This window comes from Calypte anna, chromosome 20, assembly GCF_003957555.1.
Source record: "Calypte anna isolate BGI_N300 chromosome 20, bCalAnn1_v1.p, whole genome shotgun sequence".
In the NCBI taxonomy this organism is placed as follows: domain Eukaryota; kingdom Metazoa; phylum Chordata; class Aves; order Apodiformes; family Trochilidae; genus Calypte; species Calypte anna.
Genome location: NC_044265.1, coordinates 41718 through 56160, shown reverse-complemented (window position 1 = coordinate 56160; position 14443 = coordinate 41718).

Sequence of the window (14443 nt, the reverse complement as noted above, 5' to 3'; positions counted from 1 at the left end):
TAAATCCCTGAATTTCTCTTTCTCTAAGGGGTGATTTGTTTTGCAAAGTACAGCAGGCTCAGGGACAGGGGCTCGCTGCACCCTCCTGGTTTCTGGTGCTCCATTATGGAGAGCTCTGGTGGCTGTCCCCATCATTACACATGGACCCAGCCCTCTTCCAGGGTTTTCTAAATTTTTAAAAAAATATTATCATCATTTTCTAGCAACAGGATGTGTATGCCCAACACAGACATGAAGCAAAAGTCAGCTGTCCCCCTGGAGGTGTTTAGGATCTCAGTAAATGGAAGGTGACTGAATGCAGGGGTAGGAGCCCAATTTCAGTTTTAATAGGATATTTTTTGCAGGTGTCTGAGCAGAAAAAGGTTTGGGTGCATCTTGCAGCTCACTGCTTCTGTCAGCACCCACTGCTGGACTTTATTTCACCCCTCTGCTCCTAGCACAACTCTTCTGCTTCATTCCTGGCCATGGGCTTTCATCCTCTGCCTCCTAGTGTGGGATGGCTCTTCCTGGTGTGCTGTGGTCCCCTCCTCTGTCCTGCCTCTGGGTCACTCACCCCCTTGACAGCTCTCTGAGGGGCTGCAGGGGTCATGCTCTCAGCTTCCACGTGCCCATCCCAGCATTCAGCCAGCTCCTACATTGGATTTTCAAACCCCCCATCAGATTCTCAGTGCATTTTTCAACTTCTCTGGGAAGAGAAGGGCCATGGGGAGCCAGCCGTGCTGGGGATGCCTCAGGGCTGGGAGTGGAGCCGGGGATCCTGAACCCATCCCTCCAGGATGCACTTATCCCACCACTGTCTCACCGGGTGCGAGGGGCCGTGGGGCTGCCACCTGCTCCTTGGCCTCGCTGAGCAGCTGCTGGCTTGGGCTGACAAAGTGCAGCCAGCTCTGGAAGGCTGTTACCTGCCAGGCACAGCAAAGTAAACCCATTAATGTCAGGGGCATGTGGGTGGGACCCGGGGTGAGCCAAGCCGGGAGGATATGGGTATGCTTCTATTGCTCCTGTAAAATAAAACCCAACAACCACACCAGCATGGCTGTGAGCGGGGGCCCTCTGAAAGTACTGAGGGGGGTGGTGTGATGGGGACTGATTAAACAGTTGACACCCCAAAAATTATGTCAAACCGAGCTGAGTACACCAAAACCTCACCAGCATGGTATGCTCAGCCTTTCAGGGTGACTGTGCTGGGAAGAAGAGTGGATTTTTTTAAAGTAGATTATCATGCTGAATACCTCTTTCTTTTGAAATCTCGGTGTTTAAACTGCGGACAACTTGTGCCAGGGCTTGTAGTTGTGGCAGTTTCACATGCACTAGGGATGCCATGCATTGGCCTCACCAAACTCAAACAGGGAACCTGCAGCTCATGGCGGGGCACTGGGGTGGGGTGATGCCACCAATAAGCTTTGACAGAAATTAGCTCATCAGGAGGGGCCATGGAGCCATTTTCTGGCTCAATTCTCTGGTGAGGTCAGCCAAAGTTCCAAAGTTGAGCTGGAGAGAGCAGGGGAGTTCTCCTGTTGAGGGACAACTTCAGGCTGAAGCTGGGAGGATGCGATCTGGTCACCCAGAGGTCTGTGGATGTGGAGAGGGGGACACGATGGCCAGATCTGGAGGATGCCACCAGGCCTCCAGCTTCCTGGCCCAGGTCCAGATCCAGAGGGGGTATCCAAAACGTGCTCATTTCTTGTGTCTGCACCACGTCTCAGTGTCCCCTTACAAATTAAAACAAATTGGTTATGATGTTTGCTGCATGGTCATTAGATCCCAGTTTTCCCTAAATAGTGGTTGATATATGTAAGACAAACCCTGAATCTGTGCTATTGGAATGGATGGATTCACATGGGAGTCTAGAAACCAAGGGTCAGAATAAGCAGACTCCTCTGAACTGAAAAAAAAACCAAAAAAACCCCCAAAAACTGGAGTTTTGAGGAAGAGCCAAATGGTAAAAATGGGACCATTTTCAGAGCTAGGAGCAGAAGTCCATCGTTGGGGGTGATGGTTTAGAGTGAGTTTTCCTGACAGCTGATTTCGATCATGGACTTTAACTGTCCTGCCCTGCCCTGCCCATTGCCAGCCTGGTAATGGATTTTGTCTGAGGATTTGTATGCCCTGGTGTTTTAAAGAAATATTTTAATAAGAACATGTAAGAATAATAGAAAGGAAATATTTCTGTAAGATTCTGTGTAAAACAGGAAAATATAAATTAACATATGAAATGTAAATACATAAAATATAAATACATAAAATACTTGCAGAAGACATATCTTACTGTTTTCTAAACAGCAAGGCAGAATAATTTCATGGCCATGGCCTGCAGAGGGGCTTAGAGGGACATGTGGGCTTGTGGATGCTCTGCCCAGAGTCTGGCACATGCCATGGCCCCAGTTCCAGTCCTGGCCACTTTCCCATGGAACTTGCTTTCCTAGAGATCAGTCCCTGCTGCTGGCCTGTCCTGAACCACCCACTGGTCCCTGCTTCTGACACCAGAGATACCAACAGCCTGGAGCTGAACAAGAGGAAAATCCCCTTCGACTCCCTGCATGGGCTACTGGTAGGTCAGTGGGAGAGTTGTTTAATCCAGTTTGGGGTGTTTCTTGAAAAAGAAATAGTCCAGAAGCACTAGGGGGTTGAAAAAAGGTGTAAACCTTGAGTGCAGCCTTCTCTACTAGCCATTTCCTTGCTGGTGTCCCCAGGCTGGGGCTTGATGCCCTTGGCACAGGGTGGCTTCTGTTGGAGCAGAGGGGACATTCCAGCTAGGCAATGCCCTGTGTTCATTTGGATGGAGTTTCATTTTGGAAAAGATGAGGTAACAAGCATGTGACATTTTCATTCCAAACTCAGGCTTTGTTTGATGTGACACATCACAGAGCTGGAGATCAGCAGAAACTGAAATAATTAATTTCACTGTTACTAATGTTACAAAAAAAATAAATCCATTAAATGGCAAATTCTGAACTGTCGTGATTTTTCCAGCTGTTGAGCACAAAAACCAATCTGGAAGTGTCAGCATGTGAGCCCTCATCAGCCCTATGAGCCTGGATGGCTCCTGAGGCTTCATCAGCTCCCTGGCTGGGTCCTTTTGCTTTGGCTTCCCAAGAGAGGCACGGGCTGGACAGATCCCTTTTTGCACGAAGACATCTCTAGTGCTGGCTGGGGCTCTGCATGAAGTACCATGAGGGTGAGGGCATTTTTTTGGTCAGTTTTGCTCATGGCTGGACCACTTGCCCTGGGTGCTGATGGTGACCCGCCCCGGTCCTGTGCCTTTCCTGGCAGGACCTGCACTACCCAGCAGCTGAGGCTGCCCTGGGAACAGCCACCAGCTCAGCCCAGGAGTGGTGGGGAGCCCAAAGCCCATATCAGCAATGATTTCCTGACAAACAGTGCGGCTCATTGTCTGTTCTCATTTATAAACTGCTCCACACCAGCCATCTGATATCCATTATTACAATTACAAACAACCCACAGTAACTCTCCAGCTGGTCAACTCCATCCGAACAGCACTGCAGCCATTCAAGGATGCCATATGGTACCAGAGTTTCCAAAGCAGCATTGTCAATCAGCCTTATTAATTTCTGAGTTCATTTCTTTGCCTTTTAAGGATATTCCCTCCCCCCACGCCTCTTTCTGTATAAGACAGAGACACTTCTCTGGCCTTAATTTGGAATATGCAGCTTGTCATAATAATTGAAACATCTACATCTCCAAGGCAGCTGGCAGGGAAAGGAAGAGGCTGAACTCTGTGAGCAGACCCCCGAGTAATGATGCTCATGCAAGATCTCCAAGTGTCTCTTACCATATATACCACAGTGCCACGAGAATATTAAAAACCCATTAGATCCGGAGTGTGGGACATGGTTGGCTTTTTTACTGCAGATGGAGGGTTGCTAATGGCCATTTCTCTTCAATCTCTGAGTCTCCTTTGAGCTATATTTATTTTTCCCCCACATTTCGCATCCTCTGGGTGGTATTACTGGAGACAGTTGCAGGTGCTGAGATGCCACCAGCTCTGCCCCTGCCTGTCCTGTAGTCTGCAGATGCTGCCCAGCTGGGTACACCCTCCCTTTGGGGTGATTTACTGGGGAGTCACTTTGATGATGAGACACTTCCACGTGGCAGTGTGGCAGCTGACAGTGTTGGGTATCTGTCCCTGCCTTGGCAGCAAAGCCAAGGGCTGTGTCTAGCACGGGTGCAGCCACTTCACAGTCCTGCAAAAACACCCATGACCAGGCATGGAGTCTCCTGAAGGCACAGCAGCTGGCTGCAGGCACCAGTGGGGTGGTTTGTTTTTTTATTTTTGCTTTGTTTTTGTAATTTAAAGCCGTCCAACAATCACAAAGGGAAGTTGGGGTTTTTTCCAGGCTTGAAGGGGTTGGATTTTGTTGTTCTGCAATGCTCAGCCCTGGCTAAAACTCTAGCAGGAATTTTCTTTCCCAGGATGGAGGTGATGGGGGGACCCAAGAAGGTCACCTTCTTCATAAGCCACCAGCAGTGTGGCACCCTCAAAGCATCTCTATGAAAAAGTCTCAATACACTTTCATGTTTCATCTGTCCCTCTTTGACCACGAGGTGCTCATGTCCCAGATGACAAGCTGCCTATCAGGCTCTCCAGAGGCTCGAGACTGGGGGTGCCCCTGCCTGGAGAGCTGGGAGACTTCCTCAGATCATGGTTTCTCTCCCAGCCACAAGTCAAGGCCAGAAAAGTGGGAGAGGAAGACCCAGGAGCTCCGTGTGACAGGGCTGGTGAGAGCAGCAGGTTTCAGGGCTGCATTATGCAGATCACACAGGATTATATCAAACCTCTTTGATCATCTTCCCCATCCAAGGCAAAGAGCTCTATGGGGCTGGGACAGTTTGGGAGGGCAAATCTACAGCCACACAGATGGTGACACAAGGGCTCCAGCTAGACCTCCTCTGCCTGCCTGTCCCACTGGTCCTACAGGCATCTTGCACATCTTTTAGCTCTTTGGATACAGGTCCCAGCTTTAGGAAGCCCAGGGAGGATCCAGAACCAAGCTGCAGCCTGGCCCAGCTCTGCCAGGGACTTTGCTCGGTCCTGAGTTGTGGCCAACATCCATCTCCAGAGAGAACTGGGAAGATGTCTGTCGGCCATCTCAAGTAGCATCTCTTCAATACTGGCTGTTTCCTAGTGTGCAATATTCACCACTGCAGGTCCCTCCACCCATGGAAAGAGCTGTTTCTGGTGCTCATACCTGTGCCTGCTCCTCAGCATGAGCTGGGAGCCCCTGTCACAATGTTCTTCCTTACTGCCATCCTTGGTGGACACTCTTTGAAGGGTACATTGAAGTGGGTGGATTGTTTGGTTTGTTTACTGTAAGTCCATCTTTTGCTGCTGTTGACACTTGTCTGGCTCCCAGAATCCACCCCTGGTCTCCACCTGGAACATGGCAGCCATGATTTGGTGCCCAGCTTCACACCCATGGGGATGCTGCAGGCCAGGAGCACGCAGGGGTAGATTGTGTCCCCACAGATGAATTCATGTCCTGGGCTGAGTGCTGTGTGTGAGTCTATCTCACCCAATGTACCTCATCATGGCAGTGCTGGGATGCTGGGGCATTAGTCTAGAGTCCTCCCTGGCACCTGTGGACCAAGAGAGCTGAACTTATGTCAGTGAATTTTCACCTGTCCCTCTCCAGTGTGTAGGAGAAGGTTCCACAGCCCTGTCTGGCATTAACACCCAGCTGATTTTCATGCTCTGGCTGCTTTGCTGTTCCTTTGAGCTTAGCTCTGTCCTTTCCTCAGCTTTGTGTTGCATTTGCATAGGGACTGTGCAATGCCTCATCCTTGAAGTCTCTTCTTCCCCTCCTTGAACAGTTTTTGGGGGCTTTCCAGGTATGCTGGAGGCCTTGGGTGCAGCCCCCATCAGCAATGGGCAGGACCCCTTTCTTCTCCCACTCCCACCATCCTCCAGCACCACCCTCCAGGTGCAAAGCTTTTCCTCTCACAGGCTCTCCCCACAGGGCACACAGACCTCCCTTTGCCCACTGGTTAAACCTTTTTCTTTGCATTTATGAGTTTGTGGCATTTTCCTTGATTTTCCTGTGTCTCGAGGTGGACTCTCAGTGATCCACTTCACACCTTCTCCAGGAGGCTGCTTGCTTGCGCTGCATTTCTCCTGCTGTGGCTACAGGGATATCTAAGCTTTCAGCAGCAGGATCTGCATCTCTTCCTAATGTGGCACAAAGGAATTTAGAGTTTGTTGTTGGAAATGCAATAATGAGTCAGGCAGTTTGCAGAGCCTGGCATTGGGCAGCTCAATTGTTTCCCCAGATTCCCAATGGCACTTGTTCAAAGGAGCCCTGGTGGTTGTGACATTGCTTATGGGTTAGGAATGTACTGGGAAAGTCTCTGGGATCTCATGTAGGTCCTTCCAGCCCACTACCACCAGTCCAGGTGCTGCAGGGCCGTGGGGTGCTCTGGTCCACAGCAGACAGCCGTTGTTCCTGTGTTTGTTTTCCTTTTTCCCTGGCCCTGATGAAATTTTCTAGTTACCTAACTGCTCCCTGAAGAGGGTCCAGTTACTAAACCCATCTTCTTTCATGCCTCTGCCCAGTGCTGAGGCTCCAAAATCTGCACCATCTCTGTTGCTTTTGCTTAATGGTTGGTTTTTTCCCCCCATTTTTTTGTTTGTTTTTTTGTTTGGTTGGTTTGTTTTGGTTTTGTTTGTTTGTTTTTTGTGCTTTTTCTGTTTTCTCAGCATTCTTAAATTATGATTTCACATACCTATCAGAGCCCACTCACTGCTGACACCATCTTTGTGTGGAGGGGAAGCCAAACCAACGTGACTTTCTGGTCTTTTTCCGTCCTCAGCCTACACGGTTCCTTCTTCTACCTGAGTCCTCCCTGGGGAGCATGGTTCCCCATGTGCCACCCCATTCTCAGGGACACCACAAGTATGGTGCACACTGAGCTCCATGCAACATGTGTCTATGGCATCACTCAGGGTCACTACTACCAGCCCTCCCAGGGCGTGGAGCATGGGCCAGGCTGGGGCAGCCTCCACATCAGCAGCTCTCCTGACATTGGGATTGCAATTTATGGTAAGATTGGTGGAAGAGAGAATATTTCCAATTTTTTTCCCAAGTCCATGAGGGTGTTGGAGAGAAAAAAGTCCACTCTGCCAACTGTTCTACCCCAGGAGATGCTGCCTGGAACTGCCTGCCCCAGGGATGGGAAACAAAGCAGGGCAGCACCCATGGGACATCCCATGATGGTGAGGTCAGCATTAGCTCCAGAGCCTGGCCCGCACCAGCTTTCCAAGAAACTTTGGAGGAGGAAAAAAAAAAAAAGATATTTTTTCATTTGCAGCTGGAGTGAAGCCAGGACATATTTTGTTGAAAATGGAGCTTGTTGTCTGAAAATGGAGCATCTGTTGAACAGCTCCTGCCTCACCACCACCATGGGACAGCAGAGCTGGAGCTGGGAGGGGACAGCTGGGAGACACCAACCCACTGCCTGGTGGCTTTTGGGGCCGGAGGGGACCGGCTGCCTCTCCAGCAGGCAGCAATCCTGTGATCACAACTTTGCTTTGAAAACTCTCCAGTGCTTTGTTCTCCTCCTGATACAATCCATTTGGAGCAAATGCATTCTGGGAGCCTCTTGCCAAGCCTGCAAGCTTTGGGGAGGCTGCTGTGAAGCATTAGCAGCAGATAAGGCTTCTGGAGGGATGGGTGGCTGGTGAGGGAGGTGGTAGTGGCCTGGTCTCACCTCTTCTTGTCCCTGGCTTTGGGATACAGCCAGGGGATGCCACCCTGTGCCATGACTCCTTTTCCCAAGAGGTTCTGGAGCCTGACCCTTCTCCTTGGGTCCATTGATGGTGGTCCCAGGGTGTCCCAGCATCTCTCCAGCTCCCCAGGGAGTGTGGTGCTGAGCAAGGGGCAAGGGCACATGGCTTGGTGGCAGTGGGCATGGGATGGAGCCCTCATGCTGGGGTCTTGGTCCTGAGTCCCAGCACTGCTGGAGCCATGGCTGGACTCATCCTCCCCATCCACAGCCATGAATGTGGGAACTTTTCCAGCCCCTGGAGGTGAATTTCCACCCTCCCTTGTCCTGCCTGGTGCCTGTCCTTGCATTGCTCCTGACACCCATCTCCTGCTCCCTCCAAGGGGGGAGCCAACCTCCTCTGCCTGCCAGACATCCCTGGCCCTCCCCTTGGTTGCTCCCTGCTCCATTGGGGCTCCCAGACTCTGCATTTCCATGTCCAGCACCCATGAACAGCATTTCCCTGCTGCATTTCCCTTGTGCAACCTTTGCAGGCAGCACCCACAGGCAGTGGTCAGGGCACCAGCACTGTTCCTGGGCACAACCTTTCCAGGCTGGGTTCTCAAAATGATCCCAAGTCCTGTCAGGAGTGTCTGAGGGAGCTGGGGTTGTTTAGTCTGGAGAAGAGGAGGCTGAGAGGAGACTTTATTGGGACACAAGGAGGGTTGTCAATAAAACCTCTACATTAGACTTCCGGAGGGCAGATTTTGGCCTTTTCAGAAGACTAGTCCGGAGCATATCCTGGGAAACAGCCCTTGAAAACAAAGGGGTCAAGGAGGGATGGACATTCTTCAAAGAGCAAGTTTTGAAAGCTCAGGAGCAGGCTATCCCGGTGTGCCGAAAGGCGAGCCGGCGGGGAAGACGACCACTCTGGCTCAACAGAGAGACTTTGAAGGAAATTAGGATTAAGAAGAGGGCCTACCGGTTATGGAAAAAAGGGTTATCTACTCAAGAGGAATTCAGGAATACAGTTAAGTTATGTAGGAAAAAAATTAGAGACACAAAGGCACAACTTGAACTAAATCTCGCCACCTCTGTGAAGGATAACAAGAAGTCCTTCTACAGATACATCAGTAGCAAAAGGAGGGGCAAGGAAAACATTCATTCTTTAATGGACATGGACGGGAATGTAATTGTCAAAGATGAAGAAAAGGCTGAGGTATTTAACACTTTCTTTGCCTCAGTTTTTAACAGTAAAACGGGCTATCCTGATGACAGCTGGCTTCTGGAGCCTATAGGAGACAAGAATCTAAACACTCTCCCTGCAATCCAGAAGGAAACTGTCAGTGATCTACTGGGCTGCTTGGATCCCCACAAGTCTATGGGACCAGATGAACTCCATCCAAAGGTGATGAGAGAGTTGGCAGAAGAGCTCGCCAAGCCTCTCTCTATCATCTACCAACAGTCCTGGCTCACGGGGGACATCCCAGATGACTGGAAGTTGGCGAATGTCACGCCAATCCACAAGAAGGGCCGGAAGGAAGACCCGGGAAACTACAGGCCCGTCAGCCTGACCTCAGTGCCTGGCAGGGTTATGGAGCAGATCATCCTCAGTGCAATCACACAGCTCCTGCAGGATGGACAGGGGATCAGACCCAGCCAGCATGGGTTTAGGAAGGGCAGGTCCTGTCTGACCAACCTGAGCTCCTTTTATGATCAGGTGACCCGACTGGTGGATGCGGGGAAGGCTGTGGATGTGGTCTATCTGGACTTCAGCAAGGCCTTCGACACCGTCTCCCACAGCATCCTCCTGAGAAAGCTGGCTGCCCACAGCTTGGACAAGCGTACTCTGTACTGGGTTAGGAACTGGCTGGAGGGCCGGGCCCAGAGAGTGGTGCTGAATGGGGCTGCTTCCAGTTGGCGGCCGGTCACCAGCGGTGTCCCCCAGGGATCAGTGCTGGGCCCAGTCCTGTTCAATATCTTCATTGATGACTTGGATGAGGGGATTGAGTCCATCATCAGCAAGTTTGCCGATGACACCAAGCTGGGGAGAAGTGTTGATCAGCTGGAAGGCAGGAGGGCTCTGCAGAGGGACCTGGACAGACTGGAGAGATGGGCTGACTCCAATGGGATGAGCTTCAACAAGGCCAAGTGCCGGGTCCTCCACTTTGGCCACAACAACCCTATGCAGCGCTACAAGCTGGGGACAGAGTGGTTGGAGAGCAGCCAGGCAGAAAGGGACCTGGGAGTCTGGATTGACAGGAAGCTGAACATGAGCCAGCAGTGTGCCCAGGTGGCCAAGAAGGCCAATGGCATCCTGGCATGTATCAGAAACAGCGTCACCAGCAGGTCCAAGGAGGTGATTCTGCCCCTATACTCAGCCCTGGTAAGGCCACACCTTGAGTACTGTGTTCAGTTTTGGGCCCCTCAGTTCAAGAAGGATATTGAGGTCCTTGAACAGGTCCAAAGGAGGGCAACCAAGCTGGTGAAGGGACTCGAACACAGATCCTATGAGGAGAGGCTGAGGGAGCTGGGGCTGTTCAGCCTGAGGAAGAGGAGGCTCAGGGGAGACCTCATTGCTCTCTACAACTACCTGAAAGGAGGATGGAGCCAGGCAGGGGTTGGTCTCTTTTCCCAGGCAACTCTCAATAAGACAAGAGGGCATGGTCTTAAATTGTGCCGGGGGAAGTTCAGATTGGATATTAGAAAGAATTTTTTCACGGAAAGGGTGATCAGACATTGGAACGGACTGCCTGGGGAGGTGGTGGACTCTTCGTCCCTGGAGACATTTAAAAAGCGACTCGATATGGCACTCAGTGCCATGGTCTAGTGACTGTGGTGGTAGCTGATCAAGGGTTGGACTCGATGATCTCTGAGGTCCCTTCCAACCCAGCCTATTCTATGATTCTATGATTCTATGATTCTATTGCTCTCTTCACCTACCTCAAGGGAGGTTGGAGCAAGGAGGGCACAGCCTCTTCTCCTTAGTAGTCTGACAGGACCAGAGGACATGGATGCAAGCGATGCCAGAGAAGGTATAGGCTGGATATTAGGAAACATTTTTTCTCCAAGAGGGTTGTCAGGCATTGGAAGAGTCTGCCTAGGGCAGTGGTGGAGTCACTGGCCCTGGGGGTATTTAAATGGAACGTGGACCTGGTCCTCAGGGACATGGCTTAGAGCTGAACTTACAGGATTGGTCAAAGGTTGGACTGGATGATCTTGAATGTGTCTTCCAATCAAAGACATTCTGTGATTCTGTAATGTTGGGAGGATGGAGAAAAGGGAAGATTTCCAGCCCTGCTCTGGGAAGGCCATGTCAGAGGTGCAGGCAGCGATGTCCATCCCTGTGAGCTGCTGGCTTGTCCCCAGCCTGATGGCCCCTTGGGCACATAGGGCTCTTGGTGACAGTTGCTGGGGGGTGTGTGTGGGGTGGGTGGGCAGGGGGCAGGCGGGAGGTTAATGCTGTTATAAGCCGGGGCAGGGGGTCTCCAACAGATGAGGCCTCACTGGCCAGATGGGGAGAATTGTCTGCTGCACACTGGGGCCACAAAGGAGGGACCCCTGATAGCAGCTGCTCCCAAGGAAGAGGTTAAGAAGACACGTGTCAGGGCAAAGCCCAAGGGTGGCAGACATGGCCCTGGCCTTTGTTGGGGGTCACCTCCCATCTGATGGGGAGCAGGTGGGGTGAGAGCTGGAGGGTCAGCAGGTGGGTCCATGAGAGCATGGCAGGACCTGCCAGAGCTCCCCACTACTGTGCTGCCTCTGAGGCTCTGACAGAGAATGGGCCTTTTTTTCTTCATTATATCCCCAGAAGAAAAAATGGGAACAGCCCCAACAGCCCCATGATGTTGATAGGCACTCATGGATGCCCTGGCTGGGAGCAGGGGGCAGGAGAGGTGGCAACAAGGGGGTGAATGGCTCCAGCATCTGGTTGACCATACTCCCAGGCTGACTGGCAGGAGCTCAACACAGGCCAGCATGAGCATCCATCCTGCGTCCTCCCTTCTGGTGCTGTCAGGCAAAATCCAGCAATAGTTCACCCCTGGGGCAGAACTGGCTGGGCAGCAGCCCCACAGGCACCTCTAGACTCACCCTGTGAGTGCCAGGGTCCAGCCAGGGCTCAGCTTTGTGTGCCCCTCATCCTGCTCAGGCCCCCACTGCCCCCTCTGGTCCCCCTTACCAGCAGCATGGGGCTAATTTCAATTATTTTCTCCAGGCCATATGATTTCTATTAATATCAAAGTGATGAGGTAATTACAGTGATTCAGAGGAATGGCTGGGGAATTGCTTGGGATAGGATTTCACCAGCCAAGAGGGTAAATTAAAACCTCTCATTGGAAAGGAGCAAAGGGCTATATGAGGGGTAAGTGAGGGCCAGTCTAGGGCAGTGGGTGATGTTCAGGGTATCCTTCCCCAGAGGGTCACTGCTGCCATCCCTGGGTCCTCTCTCATGCTGAGGGCTCCTTTGGAGATGCCATGGGCTGGATGAGGAGCCCACAGCAGGGGTGATGCTCCCCAGCCCTTTGCTGCAGCCCACCCAGCCCCTACACAGACCCTCTCAGGGCTTGTGCCTGGAGCATCCACCCTGGAATGGAGATGGATCATCCTGCTGAGCTTTCCCCAAGCTATGTGGTTTCAAGGTGCTGCTCTGATTCTTGATTTATGCAGCCCTTAGAAGTGGCACTGAGATGGGCAATGTGTGTCCCATGGCCAGCAGCAGCTCAGAGCTCAGGGCTGTGGGGAGTCCACTCGAGGCATGAGGGGTCCAGCAGCCCTGGAAGGATGAGGAGTGCTCACAGACCCTGCCTGCCCCTGTACCTGTGGATCTGCAGCTTCTCCACATCCAGTCTCCTCCCCTGACTGTCACAAAGACCTGGCAAAGCTCCCAGAGTTATACCCTGGGCAGCCCTAAACTTGCTTGAGTGACCTGGGCCAGGGATCTCAAAAGACATTTGGGAAACATGGAGGGAGCAGGGGCCACATGTTCATGTACACATCCTCCTAGGAAAGAAGCTCCAGCCACTTCCCAGGCTGTAAAAAGAGCTTTGCACAGAGCAGTGAAGGGGGTCCACAGAAATGATAGACACAAATGAACCCCTCTGCATCCCTCCTGGCTGTGGGGGACACAAGCAGAGCCTGTCCCCAGCTGCAGTGGGGTCCCAGCTGGGAGCTGGGGATAGTGCTGGGCACAGGGAGGGCAGGAGGCTGGGCTGGGGAAAGAGTGTGCAGCTGGGGGGTAAAAATAGCTCTTGTTGTGGAGCAGGAGTGTCAGGGGTGGCTGCCAAGCAGGGAGGGAGCACAAGGTGCCTTGTGAAAGGAATTTGGTAGGCAAGGGGAGAGTGGGGCTCAGGACATGGTGCTGACCATGCTGGGGGGCAACCCCAGGGCATGCTGGGGGACCTTGGGACACCACCCCCAAGAAACCTATGCAGTGAGAAGAGGTGAACATCCCTTTCCAGACCCCCCTTATCCTGGATAAAAATGGAAATTTTAAATGATGGGGGTGGTGAGACATGGGACCAGGTTGCCCAGAGGAGCTGTGGCTGCCCCATCTTTAGGGCATGAAGGTCAGGTTGGACAGGGCTCTGAGCAACTGGATCTAGTAGAAGTTGACCCTGTCCATGGCAGAAGGTAGGCCTGGAAGATCTTTGAAGGTCTCTTCCAAACCAAACCATTCTGTGACTCCAACAACCAACAGTGGGTGGCCCAGAGGAAGCATGTCCCCTGTTACCTCTGGGTCCTGGACTGGGGTTCTGGGGCACTAAGCCGTGTCTGCTGTGATACCCAAAGGGAGCAAAGTCCCCCTTTTCTTCCATCAGTGCCACCAGTTTTGCAGCAGCCATGGTCCCACACGCTCCCCGGGGCTGCAGGTGGGGGGTCAGGGCAGATGCTACAACTTGTGAGCTGAGCGTGGGGGTTCTCAGCTGGCGGTAAAGCACTGCCTGTGCTCCTCCAAGATCTGGGAGGGCTTTCTCCCCTAACTAGATGGATGGCTTTGGGCACAAGATGCCCCAGCTCCGGCCACCCCCCGCTCAGGACAGGACGGGATGGGCGCAGAGCGGCTCTTTGCTGGCCTCTGCTGTTCGCTGGAAGTCCTGCAGAGTGGTATCTTTCCACTCAGAGATACCGAAACTCGGCCCAGAGCTGGTCCTTCCCCACTCGTGGGAAGGAGGAACGGTCCCGGGGAGGACCTGCAGCATCCCCCATGGTCAGAAGTGCCCCTTGCAGAGAAGGTGAGACCCCAGGTTACCCCCAGTAGAAGGATGCTCCTGTGAGGAGGTCTCTGTCCTATAAAGCCAGGCTGAGAGAGTTGGGGTTGTTAGCCTGGAGAAGGCTGTGGGGAGACCTTAGAGCACCTTCCAGTGCCTGAAGGGGCTCCAGGAAAGCTGGGGAGGGACTTGGGACAAGGGCCTGGAGGGATGGGATGAGGGGGAATGGCTTTAAATGGGAAGAGACTCGATCTAGATTAGATACTGGGAAGAAATCATTTCCTGTGAGGGTGCTGAGCCCCTGTCCCAGGGTGCCCAGAGAAGCTGTGGCTGCCCCATCCCTGGCAGTGTTCCAGCCCAGGTTGGATGGGGCTTGGAGCACCCTGGGCTGTGGGAGGTGTCCCTGAGCATGGCAGGGGTGGCACTGGGGGAGCTTTAAGGTCTTTTCCAAGCCAAACCAGTCTGGGGTTCTGTGATTCTATGCACTGAACTCAGAAACCTGATACTGAAAGTAG